This window comes from Sinohyriopsis cumingii, chromosome 1, assembly GCF_028554795.1.
Source record: "Sinohyriopsis cumingii isolate HCF-2022 chromosome 1, ASM2855479v2, whole genome shotgun sequence".
Lineage (NCBI taxonomy): Eukaryota > Metazoa > Mollusca > Bivalvia > Unionida > Unionidae > Sinohyriopsis > Sinohyriopsis cumingii.
In genome coordinates this window covers 46268470-46288268 of record NC_142961.1, presented here as the reverse complement: position 1 = coordinate 46288268, position 19799 = coordinate 46268470, and the positions used below count along the sequence as shown (strand labels likewise).

General features: G+C 36.0%; 1 long non-coding RNA gene across 1 annotated transcript; it reads left to right on the top strand.

Annotated features, from left to right (window-relative positions):
* Positions 1–16398: 16398 nt before the first annotated feature.
* Positions 16399–19561, top strand: LOC149806799 (uncharacterized). Its single transcript, XR_016425433.1, has 3 exons — positions 16399–16588; positions 17277–17372; positions 19353–19561. It is a non-coding gene; the product is annotated as an uncharacterized LOC149806799 (long non-coding RNA).
* Positions 19562–19799: the final 238 nt, after the last annotated feature.

Below are 19799 nucleotides of genomic sequence, written 5' to 3'. Positions count from 1 at the left end.
GGGGGAGAATCGAATTACAGGTTCATGATACAAGTAGATATTTCTTGCCCGCTGAGGCGTTTATTGAAGTAGAAGGTAGACTTGTAACGGATGTTGTAGCTAATACGGCATATGCTGCTAATTTGCGTGTTGGTTTTGTCAACAACGGGATCATGGCATTATTTAGTGGCGCCACATACATGATTGATGGAAAAAATATTGAATCAATTCAGAATGATGTCGACGTTGCTACAACAATAATTGGTCTGGCGAGATATTCTGACGACTTTACAAGATCAGCTGGTCCAACAATGATGTTTGCCAAGGATATCACCGACAACGCCAACCATAATCAGTATATCAAGTTACTTTCACCACAAAATATTTCTGTTGCTAATCAGGCAGAAGCTGCCAACCCCGATCGTGAAACTAGACCAGCAGGTGATTTTGAAATCATAAAAGATATTACCCCGACTTTCAACTTAGGATTTGCAACACGCCAAGCAGCGCTGTCGGGAGATGATAGAAATTTTTCGTGTGCAATTCCATTATCTCACATCTTTGGATTTTGCAGAAATGTTAGAAAAGTCATCTTTGGAGCTAAACACACAATTGTGCTCGTAAGAAAAGGTGATGATAATGATGCAATCTGTCGAGGTGCTGGTGTTGCTGATGCTGGTAAAGTAGATATAACAAACCTTTCATTGTGGATGCCAGTAATGACACCATCTATTACTGAGGAACAAAAATTACTATCTTTTATGGATCAAGGCGGTAAATCATTGCTATCATGGTTAACAGTAACCACAGATGCTGCTCAAAGCAATATTAATGGTTTATTTACATGGCATATAGCATCACAACAGGGTGTTTCTGCACCACGACATATTTTTATTGCACTGCAAAATATTGACCGGATAAATAATCAAGAACATTCGCATATGATATTTGATAACCTTGGAGTTAATGAAGTTTCCTTACGGATAAATGGACATCAAGAACCAACAGAAAATATACAACTAAATTATGCACAAAATCATGTAGCGCGCGCATATCATCGTTTAATGTCATTCATGGGACGTGATCAAAATATAGATACCGGTTTGCAAATATCACAACTAGATTTTAAAAAATTGTACCCGATTTATTATTTTTCACTAGAACATCTTGATTTATCCAAACAATCTGTTGTTGATATACACTTTCGAGCTCATGTTACTAACCCACCACCTGGTGGTGCCTTCTACAGAGCGATCGCGGTCATACTTAGCGACAAAGCCATGTTACTTGAAGGTGGTAGTGGTCGAATGAGGGTCGTTGATGCACCGGTGGAAAATATTTAATCGTGTTATTTAGAAAAATATTATTTATATAAAAATGTCGTACAGTCATGTTAATGTTACTCTGACCCCCGGTCAGGTAAAAAAGCTTCAATCAAAAACCGCCAACAAATGCGGAACTAAAATATCACTAAAACGAGATCATATTAGTGGTGGTCCAAACAAATTATCGTTGACAAATAATCAGATTAAACATTTCAATAAAGCCCTAGAATCAAAAACTGGAGTTCAATTCCATCTCTCCCCGAGCGCCATCAAAGACATGGTTAAAACGGGTGGTATATTTCCACTACTTGCGGCTATTCCGGCATTAATAGCTGCGGCTGCTCCAGCCGTAGCAAAAGCGGCCGCGTTAGGTGCTGTTGGAACAGCCGCTGAAATGGCACTAAAGAAAGCAACAGGGCAAGGATACAAAAAAAAGGGGCGCGGCTTAAGATTGCCAGGATCTCGTTGGGGGAGAGGCCTAAGGCTTCCAGGGTCATTTCGTTAGACGTTCCAGCATCAAATTTTGATTTACTTAATGCCGCTAAAAAATTAAAAATATCTGCCTTTAGAGGTGTTTTCATGCGAGATCAATTACCGAAACAACCAAACAAACTAGAAACAGGTATTATTAATCTTGACGAACGTTCTGGACCTGGTACTCATTGGGTATCATACGCGGTTGATCCACGTGGAATTGTTTATTTTGATTCGTACGGGTTAGCTCCACCTGTTGAATTTATCAAGTATGTCGCACCACTTCACGCAACAACCAGAGTTTGGTATTCAACGCTACCCACACAAACAATGACAGATCCGCCAATATGCGGCCGTGAAGTAATTAATGTACTCGACGCTATATCAAAATCATCCAGGCCGCCACATAAAGTCGTGCACGATTATACAAGCAACCGATATGTTGCGCGTAAGGCGTTTTAAACAGATCTTAGATCCGAAGGATCTTATATAATGGTGACATTTACGGAAGATCTTCTTCACGCGTTAAGAAAAAGCCCGGCGACGTTGATCTGTCGAAGTATGCGACTAAAGATGACCTCGCTGATATTATGAACCTTGCTGGAGTTGACCCAGATGAAGTTGTTATTTTTCAGGATCGATATGGTAAACTAAAAACCAGCAATATCAAATGGAATGATATAGTTCGACGAGTACTCGGTGCAATTACGGATAATATTCCCGTGTTTACTGATAGCGGCAAAATCAGAGATTCAAGTATGTCACTTAAAACCATCAGAGATGAAATTGCAAAAAGTGTTGCTAATCGCGTGAGAAACACCGGTGACACAATGATGGGTGAACTTAGCATGAACGGGAACAAAATAGTAGTTTTAAGAGATCCAACATCTGACGAAGACGCAGCAACAAAAAAATACGTCGACGTCAACTATGGCACCGTAGACGGTAAATTATCCACGTTACGGGCCGAATATGATGTTCACGTGGGCGCTTTTGGAAGATTTCGAAGAAATTTTCAAAAAACCGATGAATCCATAGATAAATTCTTCGGTACTCCACGCGCCATTGACATGAAACTCGTTGATATCAAAAATAACCTAGACACGATCAAACAAACACAGCAAGACGTCGTAGCGGGAATTCCTGAGATTGTCAACAAAACCAATTTGATTAAAATTCCAGCTGGAATAACTCCCGGGCATATCACAAACATCGTATGCACGGTATCATCGGGATTTGCAACATGGTCGCAGCAAAATAATACTATCAAATATACCGCAACAGTCACTGGCGTGTACAGGTTGTCCGTGTTCAGTGCTGCAAAATTTGAAATATTTACAACGTTTCCATGGCGTCATTCCACCGACAGGTTTTCCGGGGTTGTATCTGTTGTATTAAATAACGGAACCGAAGAAATATTTATTCTGGAAGCAGATGATAAGAAATTAACCGCAACATCCTTCTGGTGGTGTTTGGAATTTGTAGCTGAAACACCTCAATTGGTTACTGCATAAAAATATATATGGACGGTGCACAATACAGGTACAATCAAGCACGTGAATGGCAGGCTGCACTAAAAGATCAAGTTGATCAATATACAGTAAAAGTAAAAAAATATCGACGACGATTGGTTATCGTTGATGTGATTGTTTATTCAGTATCCGCTGTTGTTGCTGGAACCGGTGTAATATTATCAGCGTTGACAACGATGGCACCAGTAGCTGTAACTATTTGTATTTCAGCAGCAACAACTATTGCAGGTGTGCTTAATATCATCACAAAAAAAATATGTACTTGTACGAACGAAAAATTATCCGATTACAAAATAAAATTACATACAGCGACGGTAGCATACTCGAAATTATCCTCGTTGTTATCAGCGAGTCTCAGTGATGGAATTATATCTGATTTCGAGTTTTCAATGATAACCAAAATATACGACGAAGGTATTAAAGATACAAGTATCAATAATGACAGAATTACTCCAGCAGATCGTGACCAACACAACTCCGCCAAAGATAACGATGATCTCGGTAAGTTCAATTAATCCTGAATTTAGTGTTAATTTTCCTACTGCAATTCCAGTAAAAGAAATAGCACTAGCACAATTACGAGTATATTACAGCTGGCCAAATATCAGATCAAAATCATTTAATGGTACACCAGCAAATAATTCGCTTGTATTTGCTAACAACAACAAACCCGATGGAACACCTGACTGGGTTGTTGTTGGAATACCAACTGGCAGTTACGAGATTGAAGAGATCAGTGAGGAATTTGCGCGTAGAATAAAATCAATAACGAGAAAAGAATCAAAAATATCAATTAATGTTCATGAACCCACCCTGTCCTCGACGATTGAAATAAACTCGCCTGATTATGCCGTTGATATTTATAAATCTTCAATCAGATCCGTACTAGGTTGGCCTGAAATATCACCACTGATAACACCGATACCACCAGAACCGAAAAAGTCTGATTATGTCACGGATAGACAATCATATCATGAAATTAATCCATCATACGGGGAAGAACTACGTATTTTAAAAGGTAAATCGATGCTCAGCAGGTTTTTCGTTTTCAGTTATGATGAGTTATGGGCTTTTAACTATTCCGGGGAAAAAGCAAATAGTTTTAGTCTTCATCGGAGTGATATTATTAAATATTTTCAGGAAATCAATCAAGAATGTAAAAAACAACTAGATCAACTAAATCAATATTTTAACGAACATATTTTTGACATATCAGCGTCATCGCGTGAAAAAATCATCACGCGTGTGGAAATATTAAATCAGCTTATATCAGATATGGAATATTTTAATAACCGAATAGTTCAAGCGATGGTTAGTTTAGAATCATTTGAAGGATATGATGCAAAAAGATGGTTAGAAAAATATAAATTAACAGAAGCCGATGTACCAAATTTTAAATTTCCCGGGTATAGTGTAACCGAGTTAAGAAAATCTATCAATGATGTCATTGATGAGTTTTTTCCTAAAATACTCCATGCATGGAGAAAATTAATTCCACCAGCAGCTGTTTTCAGACATGATAATGATCCACACGGCGGTGGAAGACACGTATCTCCGGGGATCGTTAATATAACACCGACGGTCGCGGTCAATCTGGTTTGTGACGTAATCGATGGCAGCTATCAAATAGATCTCGGAAGATCAAATCAAGCTCAACAAGGATACATCCTGTACACGTTCACACCACAAGTTCCCCCTGGAAGTTTAATCGTGCAAGAACCAACTAATCCCGTGTATTTGCGGTGTCACAATAATATGTTAACACGAATCAATTTTAAACTCACAGACCACCTTAATCGCTTAATTGACATACGTGAAGAAGAGCTTGTAATAAATCTGTATGTAAAGTCGTAAGACTTTTGTCGTAAGACTTTTGTCGTAAGACTTTTATCGTAGATCTTTATGTAATAGAGGGTTTACCAACTCACCCATCAGAGTTATAAATAAATAAATAATAATTCAGAAATAAAATAATAATTCAGAAATAAATAATTCGTAAAATTAAGAAATTTGTACAATTTTATGTTTTTGATGGGGTAAATGGTACTCAAATTAAGAAATTTGTACAATTTTGTAAATTTGATGGGGTAAATGGTAGTCAAAATTAAGAAATTTGTACAATTTTATGTTTTTGATGGGGTAAATGGTAGTCAAAATTAAGAAATTTGTACAATTTTGTTAAATTTCAGTAAAAATAAATAAATTAATTCAGAAATAAATAAATAATAATTCAGAAATAAAATAATAATTCAGAAATAAATAATTTGTAAAATTAAGAAATTTGTACAATTTTATGTTTTTGATGGGGTAAATGGTACTCAAATTAAGAAATTTGTACAATTTTGTAAATTTGATGGGGTAAATGGTAGTCAAAATTAAGAAATTTGTACAATTTTATGTTTTTGATGGGGTAAATGGTAGTCAAAATTAAGAAATTTGTACAATTTTGTTAAATTTCAGTAAAAAAAAAAACAAATTAATTCAGTAAATAAATAAAATTAATTTATAATAAATAAAATTTATAATAAATAAAATTTATTAGGAACAATTTGACAAAGTTAGAACTTTCTTGATTTTGACTACCAATACACGTGGTCAGCGTTGACATGGACCCCAGTTACCAAAACTTTCATTTTCATTATCACCAGTAACGAAGTTACCCTGGATCGTTTCACCAGTAACGAGGTTACTTTGGATCGTTTCACCAGTAACGAAGTTACTCTGGATCGTTTCACCAGTAACGAAGTTACTTTGGATCGTTTCACCAGTAACGAAGTTACTTTGGATCGTTTCACGATCTAACATAATTTTTCTTAATAGTCTTATACGGGTACTAATCGTTTTCTTTGCCTCATACTCGTGGGATAATAACGATTTAATTCTTTCTACGGCGGCAGAGAGAGGAACGAACTCCTTCACATGATCATCTTCTACGGTAGCTAGCGACTGAAACATTGCCGCCTGAATCCGTTTCATGAGCCTGTATTCAGATTATAGTGTGTGTGTTCCCTGGGTTTTACGTTCTTGTAAGATCTCAAAGTCAGAAACTATTTTTTCAGGATTAAGTTCATCAGATATATCAATTCCATCTTTTTTCAATTTTTTAATAGCAACAATTACATCATTGATATTTTCATGGTTCATTATATAAAATATAAATCTTTAAAATAAAAAAAAATATCCCTAGAACACCTATCGAGTTCGTCGGGATGTTTCAAGGACAGCACAAACATATAACTTAACTAAGGATAGTACAAACATGTACGCTCAGCAAAATCCCACCCACAATAATTAATCCAGTGGGTGATACGAAAAATATGTATCAACCACAAGTCAATATTGTGGTTGGGATTTTGCTGAGGGGGGGGGGTTTGCGGTTCCCCCCACTATTATAAAAATCGCAATTATGCGTACACCACCGACAAATTGTCAGCCATGGGGGTTTGATCCTGGACCGCGAGCGTCACAGTCCAATACCATACTGATTGAGCTATCAAACCTTGTTACGAACATATGTTTTGGAAGTTAATATATAGTTAGCTATATAGCTAAGGAACCAATATTTACACTAAACAGCGGTTTCTGAATAATAACAGTTTCTGTATTTATAACAGTTTCTGAATAATAACAGTTTCTGAATAATAACAGTTTCTGAATAATAACAGTTTCTGTAATCATAACTGCGTTTTTCCTAAGCAGACTGAGAATCAATAATAACAGTTTCTGAATATAAAACAGCGGTTTTCCTAAGCAGACTGAGAATCAATAATAACAGTGGCATGAACACACCCGCAGGTCGATTACCATGACAACGGTTTCTGTTCTACACACAGCTTCCTGCGGATCAATAACATTATCATGATCTCTCGTAATGTTGTATGATGGGGAAATATTTAAAAAACATAAACAATACTTCTACGAGTAATTAATTACGATGTAATTAGTTACGATGTAATTAGTTAAACTGACTAATTATGATCATAAAAAATCAAAAATCTACGAAGAAAACTATATATTACAAAGTAATCTCCCTTTTATATAATCAAAAATTCAGTAGTGTATGGAGGACCTACTGTTACATAAATTAAAAAAATTAATTCAATGTGGTGATGATAGTTAATAATGTGGTGATGATAGTTATTGATACTGAAAGGTAATTTTCTGCTTATATTTTTTCGAGAAAGTAGATCTGGTTATATTTTCTGCGACGTATTTTACCACACGCGAGTTAATATCAAAATATGTCGCAGCCGCGTTCATAGACTGAAACATAATTTCTTTGCCGGTTTCTATGTTTGTGGAAATTACCGCCCTTCTAGAAACTGTCTTACATCTTCCCGTATTACCACATGCAGAGTTCACGCTTCGTGTGACAACACGAAGGTTGGATAAATTATTGTTTTGAGGATTTCCATCAATATGATCAATAACAAGACCGTCATTGATCATCCCATTATGACATTCATACGTAAATCTATGACAAAGATAATGTTTCTTCCCAACAGTAAACATTAGATAGCCAGTATTAGAAACAACGCCAACTGGTCTCTTCAACTTGCAGTGTCTGATGATACCATTAATATTTGATTCATAGTTTGTTATGACAGGATGTGGGACAAATATATTTTGCTCCATTATAATAATATTATGCGTTTAAATCATTGTTTGTCTGAAATCTTGATATATAATCCCTCACGGATTTTATAGCGTTTTCACCGCTATTATTTTTTTTGTCATAATATCTTTTAAGTTCTCTGAACCGTTTCCCGCCGCACTTTCCACATAATTCTGTTTTTCCTCGCACTCCAATACCACACCGTAGACATGGTATTGGTCCTAGACTTCCTCGTCGTATGTTTTGTGAGTGTATCCAACAAAATTCCTTTCTACAGGATTTTGTTGCATCGATTTACCGAGCCGATCATCAACCATCTGCATTGGGACATTGTATATATATATATATAATTTTCTTTATTTAAATATTTGTTTTAATTATATGAACGAGTTTGAGAGATTATCCCAAACTAGGCCTGTTAAATATAAATTCAACCTTGACAGATTATCTTCTGACTTGCCAGTACGAGATCTGGTTGATCCGAAAAATAAAAGTTTGATCTCGAAAATTCACGACGCCAAGAAAGAATTTTACACGGATGGTGCATCTCATACATGGTCAACGTTCAAGATCATACGCACTGACGGAGTCAAGGAAGCTGTCACGGACGCCACAATGAACCACAAGCGAGCGGCAACTATCATTAACTACATCGCTGAATACGAGGGCAATCAAAAATATTTCTTCAGAGTAAAATTTATTGCATTAACAGAAACAGGTAGTTGGATTATCCGTGACAAATATGATCCTGTCCTTGGTAATACTAAAACTATCATATTAAGTAAAAATTCCAGACCAGGTCTACTGACGGGTATTGACAAACCGTATTATGAACGAGCGTATCCTGTAACGGCGGTTATTTATGGAATTTATGAGATAGATAAAAAAACCCAACGTTGATAAACTAGCGCCGATGAAATTTTCAAGGTTAAATTGTGTGGCTGAACGAGTAATAGAACACTTTACGAACGCGATGCGTGGAAATGGATTAACTGATTTAAGGCGTGAAAAAATAAACTCGTGGGCTGATTCAGTTAAGGATACCGGTGCTACAATAAAAGATGTTGCTGAGTTAGGAAAAATATTAAAATTTCCAATAACTGTGGCGACAATAACGGGAGAAGTACTGTACCAGTCGAAATATAAATCGAAGGGAGCTCCAATAAATATTATCGATCATAACGCGCACGCATGGACTAACGCAGTAACAATATTTCCACGTGATCGAACTGTTAGATTTTACTCCCCAGATAATTCTGGGGCAGATATGTTTGATTTTATCAACGAAATAAGTAAAACCGATCCTGTATCGGTATGGTTATTTAAAAGTAATGAGGAAGGTGAATTTGATCAGTTTGTCAAACCGAACGGTGAAATATATCGCACAGAATCCCTCCATGACGAGATGAAAAATCTTGCGACGTTTTTACAGTGCAAGCACGCGGAAAATACTGACAAATTACTAACTAATTGTTTTACCGTTCCATCTGTTGCGGCTCATTTCGCCAGAGAACGAAATTCATGGAAACCAACACGATTTGATTTACTCGAGGACGTACGCGCAAGTTGCGTCGAATATGGACATGGCGGATTATGGAATACCAAATACAATTACAATGATGTTATTTCGGTTGATATGGTTGCATGTTATCCAGGAAGTTTTCTGGGATACGGAGATTGTTCTGTGTACTTTGAAAGATTTGGTCACCCTACAAACGAGATGACGCGAGTGGCAATTAATGGACCATTACCTGATTTTGATCTGACTGGATTCGCCTGTATTGAGTCGTTCGAGTTTAACGAAAATCTTCACAAGATTTGTTATGTTTGGTTTGGCAGACATTTTTGTGAAAAACGTTGGGCACCTATAGTTTTGTTGCGATATATGCTAGATTGTATGATACTGACATCGTTGGTGGTCAGTGAGGCAATTATATCATATCATGCACAGACCAAAGTGTGGTTGCCCATGTCAGATTCTGAAGTTATTAGCGAGTTTAAGGACGATATTCCTAATAAACTCAAAACCGCAAAAGATCTCGGTAGAAAAATTATAGGTAAATTTACTCAAGGTGGTGCATATGATTATAAAAGACATCACGCACGATTAATTCTAGATGATGCCGAGTACGATTTTATAATCGCTGATACAACGGCGAAAAATATATTTGTAAATCGAGAGAGTGTTTATTTATCCGACGGAACAAAATTAGGTACGATCGTTAGTTACATAAATGACGTATCCACGCAATATACTCATCTAAGATCTTCCATGTTGGCTTATGTTTCTATAAATGTATTATCGATGATTAATAGATTTCCTGAGAGCGCAGTCAGAGTCGCAACAGATTCGTTTTATATTTCAAGTAAATATTTAGAACCTGTTAAGAAATTTACAAGTAATGATGAACGATGGGGTTCGTGGAGAATAAAAAAGGAACTATTACACAATTATGTAGAATCAGCAGATGTTCCAGTGAGAGATTTTTATCGTGAGGGTAATAAAATATCAGAAATGTCGAAGGCACCATCGTTGAGTGATCCAATAACCAGATATAAGACAGTATATCTCAATGGACCTGGTGGATGCGGCAAAACAACTCGAACGATTAATGTTTTTAGAAATTCAGATATAATCGTGCTGACACCCACACATAGACTCGCACGTGAGATGAAACAGCGGCAAGTACAATCGTGTACGTATCATAGTTTCTTTCGGTGGCGCGGGGATACACGGACTCCTGAACGGATGGGAGAAAAATATATACCTAAAATAATTATTTGGGATCAGATATGCACGGTCTCATTGGATACATTAAAAATGTTTCTTGATTGGTTGTTGACGAAAAATACCGCCATAATAATGTGTGGCGATCATGGTCAACCTCCGCCTTTTGTTGGACCATCTCCACATGATTGGTTAAAAAATTTCGTTGATTATTACGAAGAAATAGATGATGATCATAGAGCTCTTGATGCAAATTTGAAGGAGTTTAAAAAATTAATCAGATTACAATCAAACAAAATTCAGTGTGAAATAATACGTGGAGTGATCTCAGAGACATCAATGAGTGATTTGTTGAACTCATGGAGACCCACCGATTTGATCGTAGCAAGTAGAAAAATAATCAGAGACGCTTTACAACAACAGTTATTTCAACTACATAAAGAAAAATATTCAGAACTACCCGTACCGTTGTGTTATAGACCATCAGATACACGAAAACAGAATATTAATGTTGATATTCCAGGACCCTTGACAGAGTCAAGGAAACAGAATCTCGTATTAAATGATATTGTCGCCGTTGATATCAGTGTGGTCGAAGATGCAATACACGCTGACAAATCTCAATGGGTGTTGGGATACGCCATGACAATCCACTCGTCTCAGGGATTAACTATTTCTGACACACGAGTCTGGATTGTAGACGATCGCATCGAGTGGTCAAATTTAGTTTATTTGGCGGTATCGAGGGTCAGAAATATATCTCAATTACGTAGAATTATAATTCCTGAAATCGTTGATAAATTTAACATCATCGATGATGATATAATAAGAAAAAAATTAATCGGATACAAACAATCTGATAAAAAAAATAAACGTGACTTTGATCTTGATGTTGAATTTATTATTGAGTTAAAACAGCAGCAGAATAATCATTGCACCAGTTGTAATTGTATAATGTTATGGCGGTATTCGAGTAATGATTCAAGACAATTTACCGTAGATAGAAAAGATAATAGTCGCGGTCATACACGAGAAAATACCATGTTAACCTGTCTTGAGTGTAATCGACGTCGGGGTGCAGGCACCCTTGGCGCTGGCACCTTGGGTGCAGGCACCCCTTGGCGCTAGTGCTAGTTAAGTGATCGAAATCACCGGAGTGATTTTGGTGGTAGTTGTGTATCCGCGGGAATTATTTGTAGTTGTTCACGTGTAAATCCACGTTGAGGAGCGGCCGAATCTAATCTGTAGATTGCAGGTCTGGAAACGCCTACGTTTCTCCCGGTGGATCTTGTCACGGTAGATATTTTGTGTGTGGTAACACTCCAAATAGGATCGGTCGCTCTCGCTTTACCACCTTCAAGTTCACCAGGCTCATATAAATATCTGACTGTGACATCACCTAATATTTTTTGTTTTCCAGCATCTTTTCGTTGTGTTGGTATATTTTTTTTTGTGACCGCGCTAATGGGTTTCATGCTGGTTGTTCGTGTGATCTCATTATTTAATGCAGCTATCACGCCTGGTAATCTTGCCACCCATTCACGAGATCTTTTATCCTGAATAAATTCCCTCGCGTATTGATATCCAAATAACCGTTCAGCAAGTGTTCGATTAAATCGCTCAACAATTGCTTGATCACGGTGAATTGCAGTATGACCTCGTCGTATTTTGGTATTATGTCGTTTCATCAGCGATGATACTGGACCAAGAAATTCCTTACCAGGATCAACCTGTAGTAGCTGTGGCCATCGTAGACCACCTTGTGGTCCGAGTCCTCGTTGACAAATTCGTTCAAACGCATCGGCTACTTCAGATGATGTTTTCGCTGATAGCGGCTCTGCTTCTTTATATCTACTTGCAACATCAACTACGGTTAGCGCGTACTTGTACGTTTTTCCACGCACAGTATCATACGGTAAAAACAGAATATCAGCTTGATGAACTTCATTAGGAACACTGACATCGAAATACGCGTACTGAATTTGTTTAGGACGTGGTAGATAAATTTGCCATATTGCCTGCCTGGACAACCACGCGCTAGCAGTGGAATGTTTAACCGCCGCTGCATCAGCGAGTTTACCAATTGCTGCTTTGCCTCTCCAGTATCCTCTCGGTGAATAATAAATTGATTCCATTATTAATTACCAGCCCCAATCGCTAATTTACCTTTCATCGAGGATCTTACTAACCAATTAGCTAATGATTCTCTAATATTTTTATTTTTTATAGAATTTAATGAATGAATTATTTTTACATCTGCAATATGCCTATCTTGTAGATTTTGACTTTTATAAGCTACATCATGAGCATGACAAACTCGATCAATAGCGTTTATTGGTTCCTCGCCTGGTTTTGGTTGATCTTGATCATCGAGCCTGATATCGAGTCGAGTACCAGGACCGCAATAATTATATCCTGGTAGATGTTTTTTCTCCGCTGTATTTAGCCCATGGAGCACCTGGAAAGTTTGACATCAAATTAGCAATATCACCACCGCGCTTATTAGGTAAAAATGAAAATTTCTTTCTACCGCATATAGAACATTTTCCACCGTACGCTATTTTTTTATTTTTTGTTATAACTGTGGCTAAATCAGTAGTTGGAGTTTTAACTCTACAGCGTAAACAATATAAATTCATGTTATAATATATATGGATATAATTGATTTCTCAGCAACTCGGCAACGAGAGCCAGTTAAGCATCATCCTGCGCTACCGAACTCCATCAGAATGATTATCATAGGACCATCTGGATCGGGTAAGACGCAATTATTACTTAATCTGATAATGAGATGGTTGAAATGGGATAAATTATATTTAGTAGCACCATCCGTTGATGATCAGCGATGTTATGATGTACTTAAAGATTTCAATGAAAACGCACGATTACTGGATGAAGATAATGATGTTATAGAGTTTATAACCGATATTGATGAAGCACCATCCGTAGATTCCATAGACGGATTTATTAATAATTTAGTTGTATACGACGATGTGATGCTAGATAAACAATCAAATCCAGCCAGAATATTTTCCCGAGGTAGACACAAAAATACAGACGTGATCTATGTTACTCAACGATATACACAAATTCCGAAGGTGATCAGAGACAACTGCAACATTTTAGTTGTGTTTAATGGCGTAGACACACACACGTTGCGAAATATTCATCAAACTTGGTGTGGTGGTGACATGGATATAATTAAATTCAAAAATTTCTTCTCACGAGCGCAAGCTACTCCGCATGGATTTATAACAATAAATTTACATGATCCAAGAACAAGATATCGTGTGGGTATTGATAAAATATTTGGGTAACAGGGGTGATGATAAAATTAAATTTAATTAAACAGATAATGAACAAGTGTGCGTGGCTACGTCAAGGAACAACAGATAAATGCAACAAAAGGTGCCGTGGAGAATATTGCAAGAAACATAATTATCTTATAAAGAAAAATCCTCATGCTGGTCCACGAAGTTGTGTTGGTTGTAACAACGGTGTTAGAGGATTATATCAGATTTGCAAAAATTGCGGTGGAGATCGATATCGAAGTTTGATGAACTATTACAGAAAAAGAAAGAACATAAATCCAAAAATAGAAAAACCACCATCAGAACTTGAATATTACTTGAAACATAGAACAAATTCCGAAGATTCAGATGAAGATGAAACAGATGAGGAGAAACGACAGCGAGAACGCGTTGAAAAATATTCATCAAACTTGGTATGGTGGTAAATTAATAGCAGCAGAGAGGGTACCTACCAACGTTGGTCGTCAAAAAAATAAACAAGAAATAAATAAACACGTAGAGTACTTTATTTTTTCAGCTACTATTTCGAACTGAGGTTTTATTAGTACAATCGTCCATTACAGAAATAAAACATCTCAAGGAAAAGTTCATTTGTAAAATCTTGACCTTTCTACGAGATGATTTATTTGTTTGTTTTATTTGTTTTGTCGGAATTCTATGGTCTGTTCACCCTCTCTGCTGCTCAATGCATAACAATAAATTATTAATCTTGTTCTGCAAGAATCAATACTGATCAGATATTTCCTGGAATTTCTGTAATTGGCTGATTTGGTTAAATATGGTGTACACTGTGCATATATTGTGTATGGTGTGTTGGATAACCCATACAGAGTGAATGTTCTGTTCAAACACGCACATTGAATATTCTGTCTGTAAATACTGAATGATTTCACCATATACTCAGAATTTGTTGAACTCTGAAAATTCCACTTAGTATTGTATAGTGAAACTTGTTTATTCCTTAAATTATTGATATGGTATTGAAACTGTATTTAAGATATGAGCCATGTTATGCTGTGAATGTACTAGGTAAGAACAAATGTATAAAGAATAATGCTTATCTTCACACAAATAAACATTGCTGTGGGAGACAGCTGCAGATATTATTTAAAATGTAAAAAAACTCTCTATTACTCCTGGAATTACCATTGTTTTCTCTTCCTCCAGTACATGGTGCTTTTAGGAATGGACTTTGTGGAATTAACTTCAAACTGCTTATATATTTTGTCCTGAACACCAGTACCTGTAATACACAAACAGCATTAAAACATTTACAGACTGTACAGTCAGACTGATTAAAACATCAACATATCGTTCAAAAATCATCTTCATGGTAAAACTTGTGTACATTTTAATCTTGCTAAGATTAATGTGAAATTTTTCAAAATTTCTTTTTCCAGGACTTAAGTTACTTAAGTTATGATTTTACTTATATATGTAGCAGTCTGAAAATTTAGCAGCAACCTAAAGACCTTTTTGGACTAGATCTACAAATACTCAAGAAATTCACAACTTTATCATAATACCAGAGCAGTCCCTGTTTGGGCTTATATGTATCACTGGAGTTAACATTTCCAAGACTGACAATTACAAGGTTATGGCTGTTAAAATAAAATTCCACAAATTAGGTTGCTTTGAAAGTTATATATACATATATATTGAAAAACAAAAATACCTACTCTAATTTTAAAACTGGTGCAAAAGGAAACTTGTTTTTGACCTTGTGTATCTTTTCACATTTATTGAAATACTTGCTTACAATTTAATTACCAGTCATACATATATAGTGTTGGGCGGTTAATCATATAGTCAGTTTATACTTGGGCAAACGAGACAAAGTCGAGACTCCGTTTATTTCATACTCACCTATAATGTTTGGGTGTCCAGTTTGTGTTGTCTTTCCATTTGTGTTCCACACCTCGACACGATATTGCCTCTTGGTCGTAAACTTTGTCTTCTAAAACCACTTTACTGTAAACCAATCATTCCCCAACATATCCAAATCACGGCGTTGGTATCCGATGTATAGATATTAACTCTTTAGATAAATCATAAATCAAAAGAGAACAAAATGTCTGATTTTTCTGTCAAGTATTCGCCTTCACGTATCGGAGTCACGTTTTTGTCACGCAGAAATAGCCGAGGTTGTTCCGTATGATGATGGCTGATGAAGCTGACTATGATGGGATATAAAATTATGAACTTATTTTTTTTAACCAATTACTACATTGAAAAAGCCGACATATTTCGATTTCATGCGTTAGAACCAAATTTTTTGTAAAAAGAAAAAAAAAAAAAAAAAAACGTTTCTGTAAATTTTGGTTCCAAATTTGGCACCGTAAAACGATTTGGATAACCAGTCTAGAATTTGGGCGCAATTTTCGATTGGAGTGTCATTGAAATTGTAAAATATAAAATATCCCAGGATTTTAAGATGACCACTGAACCAGAAATATCCCTGGTTATATGGGTGAATGATCGTCCCATTCAGGGAGGCATAATCTGTATGGCTGATGTACACTCGCCACGAAAAGAAATGAAGGAATATCGCACGGGAGAGAAAGTGATGGCGGTTCGTCGTGGATTCAAGGGATACCATGAGTGTATTATTGCGAAAATAGCAGGTAAGTCATTACTCAGTCCAATTGTAGCAAGATTATTTGCACGGCCGCCAAATACCTTAGCTGCGAAAGACTTCGCGTGACGTAAATTTACGGAAAGCTATTACGAAATATATCCTATGGAACAATTTCTTTTTTTTATGCTGTTTGAAGACATAAATTAGACGTCAAAATAGTAAGGATATTGAAAGGTATGTGTTATGTTTTAAGCTTTGTTTACATAATTGGCAACATTTTTTACTTATCCTAATGCACAATGACCAGTCATCTCGTGTCTGTCTTTCAAAAAAGTTGGTACGTGCCGGCCTTGCGAATATACATTTCCAAATTGTAAATTTCACTTTAAATTTTATTCACCCTTGATATTATTAATGATCTGACTGGTATTTTTATTTTTTACATTTTCGTTATTATTTTCCAGACAGTGTGCTATTTGTAGCAATAAGTTATATTTGTTTTAATTAATTTTAGACTGTGACTCAGAAATATACCAGTAGATCTCTTTTCCAATTAATCTTCAATTCAGATTATGGCTTGTTTCTGTCTATCCAATTTATATTCAGCCATTTCAGTAATATTTAATAGTAACTTATTGTATAATTAATAAGAATGTACAGTTGTAAACTGTTGGAAATGATTATCAATTTTCCTCACCAAAAATACTTGTTTAGTTTGTGTCCTTTAATTTCAGAAAAAAAAGTGGCAAGGCACAGTTATGTAAACAACTTGATGGCGACAGCTTCATTGAAATTCTTCGATCTTTTAATTTGAATTAAGCAAGCGAGAGGTAATACCACATTTGTTTCAAATTCAAATGTCTAGAACATTAGCTGTAACCTGGAGTTGTGTATGTAGATAAGTAAATATATCAGAAACTTAGTGCATATGAATCATCATGGTGAAAATTTGGATTAAATTTGTTTTCACACCCAGCATGAGGCAGAAATATGTCACATTTTGGATTTTAACAAAGCTGATAAATAAATATTCAGAATGCTGTACAGCTCTGGTGAATATATTGGCAAGACACTAACTGGGGCAAGAGCCAATAATAAGTACACACAAGGCCACCTCTCCAAGACCAGTCCAGAATTCAAATAATTTATGGTATATTTTAAATTATTAACCATACGTTTTAAACTTTGTTAACCTATGACAAAATATATGCCAAATTGTAACAAAATTTTTTTATGAACTAAGGCTGGAACATTATTATGAAATTTAAACGTATACACAACTACTACTTGAAACATAATAGTGTAGACAGGCAATATTCAAATGGACAATGTAAATCTACTTTCAGTTTAAATGGTATAATCACAACTGCATGTATATGGTAGCCAGTTTGTGTGTGCGTGATTCAGATGTTTAGTAACATAGCTTTAACAAATGTTTAGTCACATCGCTACGATGTCTACAGTGTGGCAATTTATAGTGATGTCTAGCACTGAGATATGCCACAGACATGTAGCATAATGTCTCCCACCCATTCACATTATCTTGACACCAGGTTGACCAGTCCTAACACTAACCTCTTAACCGTTTACCTTATAGAGCATAATTACAAAGTGCAGCATGCTATAAATAGAGCACCTGTTACCTATTCGACTCCATACGCATAGGCCTGCCTGTTAACTGTTAAGCAATGTAGTGTATTTTATGTTAAACAGCAATTGTAACCATTTTACATTTTTGGTTCACATCTATTATGTGTGGAAAAATTTAAGATTAAAAGTCTGATTGTTATAGCTGCGTAATTATTTTTCACTGAAGAATTTTTTTCGTGCTTTAAAATCTTGAGAGGACTCATTTACCGTCATGTCAGTGAGGCTGCGTGACCAATCATAGCTGCCATTTCTCATACTTCAAATTTACAATTTGTCGTCTGCATCTACATCACTAAATCATCTGAATTTGATAATTTATGAAAACTAATTGCTGCCTGCATCAATATCAGAGCCTTTACCTAAGTTATTGAATCTTTCGTAGTTCTGATTCTAATCGTGAAAACTTCGTAAGTACTGAATGAAATCCGCGACCTCCATTTTGGAGAGTGGAGATTATGACCCAGTTACTTTAAATAGCAGATATCGACCAGGGCATAAACAGTGACCACGTGATCTGATGTAACTGTCATTCACAGAAATGAATGTAGCATCTAAATGGGGGTTTTCCCCGAAGGTGGCACTATGAAAACCGGCTTAAAATGGCTGATGTTTACAGCAGGCGTCAAAAGGCGCTTCCATGTGAATGGAGTAGAGGCATCAAAAGACGCTTGCATGAGGTAAAAGGTTAATGCTGAGCACCAGGCAAGGCAGCTAATAGTACCATTCTTTTAATAAGTCTTTGGTATGACTCGGTTAAGGGTTCAAACCTGTGACCTCTCACACCCGTAGCAGGCGCTCTAACCACTTAGACTTAGGCCACAGGAGCAGTTAGGTAGCCAGTTTAATTTGTGATGGAAACCACAGGTTTTTAAGCCTATCAATTTAGTCATCAAGCCAAGTGCCTCATTACAATTACCAACCTCAGGGATTGTAAAAGTACTGTAATTGCATGAAATGTTTCAGGCATAACTCTCATTCTCTCACTCCCCCCCCTCTCTCTCTCTCTCTCTCTCTCTCTCTCTCTCTATCTATCTATCTATCTATCTATCTATCTATATATATATATATATATATATATATATATATATATATATGGGATTGAAATAAATTTGAAATCTTGCTTGATTCTATTCATTAATATACAATGATTTGTATTTCAGAAATCATGAAGGAGAAGTACAACATTGGGGAGGTGATGGTGAGACAGAAGCTTTGCGATTTGGTTAAACCATCAAGAGTACCATCACTTCCACAGACTCCAGTGGTGACAACAGAAAAATAAGAAATGTGGTGAATGAACTATGAAACAACACGTGTAAAAAAATATTTAAATTTTTTAAATTAAAATTGAGATAGAAATTAACGTGAATTTTTGTTATTTTGTTGTTAAGATTGCTTCAGAATAAATTCAAACTATAACTAGAGTAAGAGAACATATTTTTAGAAACTCGGATGATGTTAAGGAGCCAGTAATCTGGTTTTTATGACACACCAGTAGAAGTGTAGCGATATTTATGACAACTTAAGCCATGTTGTCTACTGAATACTAGTGCACAACCTATTAAGCTACCAGTGACAAGCATAGTTTTTAATTTTGTTTCCTTGTT